The sequence below is a fragment of the Tiliqua scincoides genome, chromosome 1 (genome assembly GCF_035046505.1).
Source record: "Tiliqua scincoides isolate rTilSci1 chromosome 1, rTilSci1.hap2, whole genome shotgun sequence".
In the NCBI taxonomy this organism is placed as follows: domain Eukaryota; kingdom Metazoa; phylum Chordata; class Lepidosauria; order Squamata; family Scincidae; genus Tiliqua; species Tiliqua scincoides.
Genome location: NC_089821.1, coordinates 197,156,039 through 197,162,038, shown reverse-complemented (window position 1 = coordinate 197,162,038; position 6,000 = coordinate 197,156,039).

Here is a 6,000-nt window from a genome sequence, read left to right as displayed (position 1 = left end):
GAACCATAGGGTCTGCCAGTGTAGCACATGGATAGGATTGGGCTGTAACTAATTCTACATCTGATTCTAAAATGAAACCTTTAAGATATCCCAAAACAAGGGATCATAATCACTGGCCCTGCTCTCTCCATGAATTCAGCATAACTTCTGACTGCCTGTGCATATATAAGGGCTGCTTTGAGCAGAATCAAACCATTTGTCTGTCTCGGTCAGCACTGACCAGTAGTGAGTATTCAAGGTTTTGAATAGGAGTCTTTCCCAACCCTAGCTAAAGATGCTGGAGATAGAACTTGTGTTCCTTTGCATGCAAAGTAGATGCAGTGTGCCATTCATGCCCCATCCATGTCCAGAAGCTCTACGTGCATTGGCATTTCAGAAGTAGCGTTGAATGGACGTAAGAAGCCATGCTAGATCCAATGAAAGTGGTCATGCTCTGCAGTATGCACATTCAGTATTTGCAGTTTGTACTTTCTGTTTGTGCACTATGTACATGCATATGTACTTTCTGTTCATTGTATATATAGTCTTGCAGGGAAAACATGGAAGAGGCAGTATAGTAGAAGCATCTCTTTGGTTGAAGAGTCGTTTTCTTTCTTTGTTCAGCACGGATATAACTGCAGAAGGATTGTTTGTGTTCTCTTGTCATTGGCTGGGTAGAAATCTAATTTATTCCCTCCTTTTTTGAGCACCTAATTTCACTTCGTTGTCGCACAATGGGGCTCTCACTGTGAGTTTTTAATTTCATTCCTTTGCACTGGCTTTCATGAGTCAATCTGCTCTGTGTTTTTGAACCGTGCTTTTCATACACTGTTCTGAGACTTTCTTTGCTCAGGAGCACCATTTTTACATTGGTGTAAAGCAAAATAAAGTCAGGCTTCTGGTTGTTAATGTGACGAAACAAGAGCATCTGGAATGCCATTAAGCCCAGAGTGGTAAACACAGAATGGTTCAAACTCCTGTAATAACACAGAGGGCAATTGTAAATAAGGTTGCCGGTTGGCAAGCTAGAAACTTTTTTCCTATGAATGCTGTTGACTGGTGAGACGCAGGGCCCAAGACACCCACCACTGAGCAGCAACCAAGCAACTCCTGTCCTTACCTGAGGCAGATAAAAAACAGAAGCTATAGCAGGAAGTTGCTCTACCAGCACTGTTGACGGTTGTTAGCAGCCCACACAAGACACACCTGCACACAACTGGCAAGAAATCAAGCAAAGAGAGGCTAAGTCTCAGCATGGTGGTTGAAAATGTTATTATCATTGGTTGCTTTTTGTTTGTTTATTAGAATGTTGTCCACTGTGTTTCAACAATGGTCTTCCTTGGGGGCAAAGGGTTAAGCAATCCCCATACCCCACCTGACTTCCACTGCAGATTGAAGGCACCAACAGTTGTACTTGAGATGAAGATGGTGACATCTGAGAATATCAGCCCAATCCTAAGTAACTCCTCACACGGCGATGCAGCCATGCAGTGTATCCCACAAGTGAGTTTCAGGCCCCAAAGATCTCCTCCTGGTAAGGAAATGTTTATTCCCTTGCCTGGGAGTAAACCCTAGCCACCTCAATTGGTCTTTTCAGACCTTAACCAGCAATATCCCTGGCACAAGTCTGAGTGAACCTGGGAGGGCATAACAAGGCTGGGAAAGGGGTGGTATTGGTGGAACACCCCAAACTCCACCTCATTCCTCCCTCTTCCTGCCTCTGTCCCACTTCCTGTGCTGACTTACTGGTGCCGGGAGACATGGATGGTCTGCTGGCGTGTGAACCCAGACATTTGCTGCTTATGGTGGTAGCCAGGCTAGGCCACACAGAATGGCGCGTTGTGCTTTGCAATAACAGTAAAATGCCTTACACTGCTGGATCATTAGTTATTAGGATTGGGTCACAAATCATGCAACTAAGCATCACATGTAGTTTGGCTCCATATGTGTGGTTGTATACGCGTTTATGGCAAGTTCATCTTGTAAGCAGCAAATATTTTGGGGAGCTTTAAAGCCTGGTTCTCCCCTTTAAAATACTGTAACACCAGGAAAAAGCACATGCGTGAATGTGCTTTAAAAAACATGCTCATTCTACTCTCTTTTCAGCCCAATCCTTTGCTTTCCCCCCTCCCATGAAGGTGTGCCAAAATGCTGCATCTGCAGGGTTTCATGCTCCTGGATCGTCTCATCTAATGAAATGAACATTCTTATTCCTGTATTCTCCTTGGGGGGGGAGGGCATGATTCTGGGTCACCTTTTACCTTCCTTCTATCCATCTGCCCCTCCCCTCTTTCTCCTTTCATCTACACCCTTCTCCATCTCATCAGCTATCTTATGGCAAGACAGACTTGTGTTATGCACCTAGACTGAGTTACAAAGGGAGATGACCCCTTATTGGATTGGGGTGCAGCTGTAGAAGAATTCAATTTGCTGTCCATTCCACAGTGTCTAAAAAATGTTGTGCATTTTCACTTAAGTTTTATGATGGTTGCTAACAATCATAAGCATGATTTTCAAAGTTGTATATTGTTTCACAAAATGCTAGGGAAATCGGGTTTTCATTTTTCCGTGTCACATTGTGGTACTTATTTACTTTTATGTCTGAAATCAGAATACCAGAAATAATCGGTATCTGAATTCCCTTCAGGGAAACAATCCAAGCAAAACTGTACTTCCCCAATACTTTCATGTGCTTGTAATTTTGTAAATTACACTTTCTACTCACATTTACTCACCGTCATCAAATGTGAATCTCAGTTTCTTTTCCAAAAATAAATGCCTCAGGAGACAACATGAAGCACACTTTTTTATTGTATCCAAAATAAATGGTTTCTGCTTTGGTGTAGAATACATGGGTTTTTTTTTTTTTTCTTTTCCTTCCTGTATCCTTCTGTATTACATGCCAAATATCCATCAGGAAAAATAAACTTCAACATCAGAATTAAATTGCAAACAGCATTATCTTCAAGTAGGTAATGGATCTTCTTGAAAGAGGCAGCATTTCTTTTTCTTTAGACTTGGTGAGATTAAGATCACATCGCAGTTTGTTAAAATATATAAACCTCCATAATCTTTGGCAGATGTATTACCTACCACACACTCTCAGTGCCCTGGGAATCTTGGTGCTTCTTGACATAACCAGCTGGCAGGGAAGAATCAAATCTAAAATGTTTGAATAACCACAAATGGGATACGTCACCATTTCTGCTAGACTGTTCAGTGGATATCGCTACAAAATGTAATTTGAAAAGAATGTTCTAATGAGAGATATAAGATTTTGGTATTTTTTCTGAAAAAAAATATTCTATTGAGGGTTCAACTTTAAAAAAAAAAACAACAGCAGATTTGGGGATGAAATGTGTAAAGGGCATTTTTTGGTTAATCCATCTGATTTAGCAAAGCTTGGCATTTAAAGGGTTTGTTAAACTGCCTGTATGGAGATACAACACAATCTCTGAGTAGAGAAAACAATGTGGTTAAAATATGGCATGATGTTATTTTGCATTGACTTCTTACTTGAGAAGATCTGCTTCTGCTTCTAATGAGGCCTGTGTTCATTCTGAGACATCTTTGACAAATACGTGCAGGACATGTTTATACATGGCAGGAAGAACCAAAGTAGATGTATGACTTCTTCTTCTTCCCGGGTAATAGACTCATGTCAGGGCTTCATGGGTTATCAGCAATCTGAAGAATGGCAGACAGGGATTCAGCCTGTATCTCAAGGGTAGTGGGATAGTAGTGGGAAAGAAGTCACACCAGTTCTGTTGTGGCAGTACCAACAGTCATCCATTGGGTGCAGCCATTTATTTCTCGGAATGCCTCTGGGAACAATGATGTAGGGGCGTTCCCTTGAGTTCAGTAGGATTGGTTCACAAGTGAGAGTGGCTAAGACTAGAAGCGCACAGCAGCTCATGAGCTTGTGCCTATTAGAGCCAGATTAAGGGCCCAATCCTAAACTCCCTCAGTGCTGGTGCTAAGGTTCAGCGCTGGGTGTTGCAAACGTGCTGTCTGCAGCACCCAGAGAGGAGGAGCCACTGTGCTGGGCTAGCGTCATTCACTATCAGCAGTTGTTACCCTGCACATGCCCAATCTTGTCTGATCTTGGAAGCTAAGCAGTGTCAGGCCTGGTTAGTACTTGGATGGGAGACCGCCTGGGAATACTGGGTGCTGTAGGCTTATACCATAGTCTTTTGAGACTGAAGGTTGCCAACCTCAGCACTGCGTGGAGGGCTGGCTGGTGCTTCTGCAGAGCCAGCCAGCGGTAAGTAGTTTTGGAACCAGGGGGTGGGGAGCGGGCAGAATGGGGTGAAAGGAGGGTGGGCAGATGGAGGAACTGGACAGGGGGGATGGGACTGGCAGAGCTCTGTTCCACTGTATCCTATCCTTTGGGTCAGGTTGCAAAACCTAACATGGAGGCTCTCAAATTTGGGCCAGCAAAATAGCTGGTGCAGACTTGAGAAGCCCCATTGCAGGGCCTGGGTCTTTCCCTCCAAGGAGACCTCCCAGATGCAACAGTAACCATTTTGGTGCCATTGTACCTAGTGGAGCCACCGGGCATAGGACTGGGCTGTGACGCAGTAGCTAAAGTAGCACATGCTATGGGCTGCATTTTCTATCCTGCATTAAATGCTTGCAAGCTGCCTCTGGTGAAATTGGCATCTCACGATCTGACAACCCTGTTTACATGTTGGGAGAGCTGCATGTTGCATGGTACGTAATCATTCAGGACATCACCAATAACATCATCTGAATAAATAATTATATTCAAATTTATCTTCACTGCAGGCACAATAGCCTCAGCTCTGGCAGAGCCTGCGCTCCCCCTGCACTGGCTGTTGCAAACATGCTGGAAAGCATGTTGCGCCAGCAGAAGAGTTTGAGGCAACGGTGGGAATTAGGTCAACTGGGTCATCACTTAGCAGTCCAGGTTGAGGGGCTGAATTTACAAAACATCAAGGACCATCTTTAGACACATGCAATAGCAAGATATGTATAACATAGTACATGCTTCCAAAATAGTTCTCTAACTATAGTGGACGCTGTTGCATCACAGTGGCGGACCACCCCAGCCCCAGACCCTGGGGCAAAGGTCTGCAATGGCACCCCCCATGGGGTGCCACCACCCCTGCATGCAAATGCACCCCCACCCACCCCCAAACGGTGCCTCGTGCAACTCCAGGACATGTGGGGAAGCCTCCTGAAGGTTTCTAGACACTTTAAACCTTGATGCTTTAAACTGGAAGCTCAGTTTCCAACCCCATCAGGAACCTCAGAGAGGCTTCTGTGGGGTCCTAAAGCTGCACAAGGCTCTGTGCCCGGGGCATTTGCCCCATCAAATGAATGGGTGGTCCACCACTGTTGCATCATACATCACAAAGTAGCATTTGCCTTCTTTGAGGCATCATCACATTGCTGAGTGTAGTTCCTTTATGACTGATCAAGATTTGCATATTTTCTCCTCTGCAGCTAATGAGCTCCCAGGTGAGAACAAAGTGCTAATTTCAGGTCACTTCCTGCTTAATGATGTCACTTGCAGCCCCGCGGAAGATCATTCATGAATGCTATTTGGCCAGCTATGAGTTTGTCACCCCTGGCCTAGACATTATGCCCCTAGACACGCTTCTTACTTTGCTTTCTGCTAAGCTTGATGCTGCTTCTTAGCTAAGGTCCTTTGAAAAAAAATCTCAGTCAGTGGCTGTCTACTCCTGCTGATATCACTGTTCCAGCTGTGGTAGATGTCCTGGTGCTGTGCTCCTACTGCTTTCCCTCAGGTACACACCACCATTTTCAGTCTTCAGGTCAACATTTGATACTACTCAGAGTGAGGCCCAATAGTTATCAAAAGTTAGTAACCAAAGGTACAGGGTTAGAGATAGTCTTTGCTCCTATAGACATGAGCACACCCTAGTTCAGGTCTGGCTTGGAGAGGGGAGCAGAGCCCAAGCACACAGCCCATCACACAGTCTTCACATCATCTGGTTTATCAGGGTCACTGTCTTTGCTCATAGCTGTCCTTGC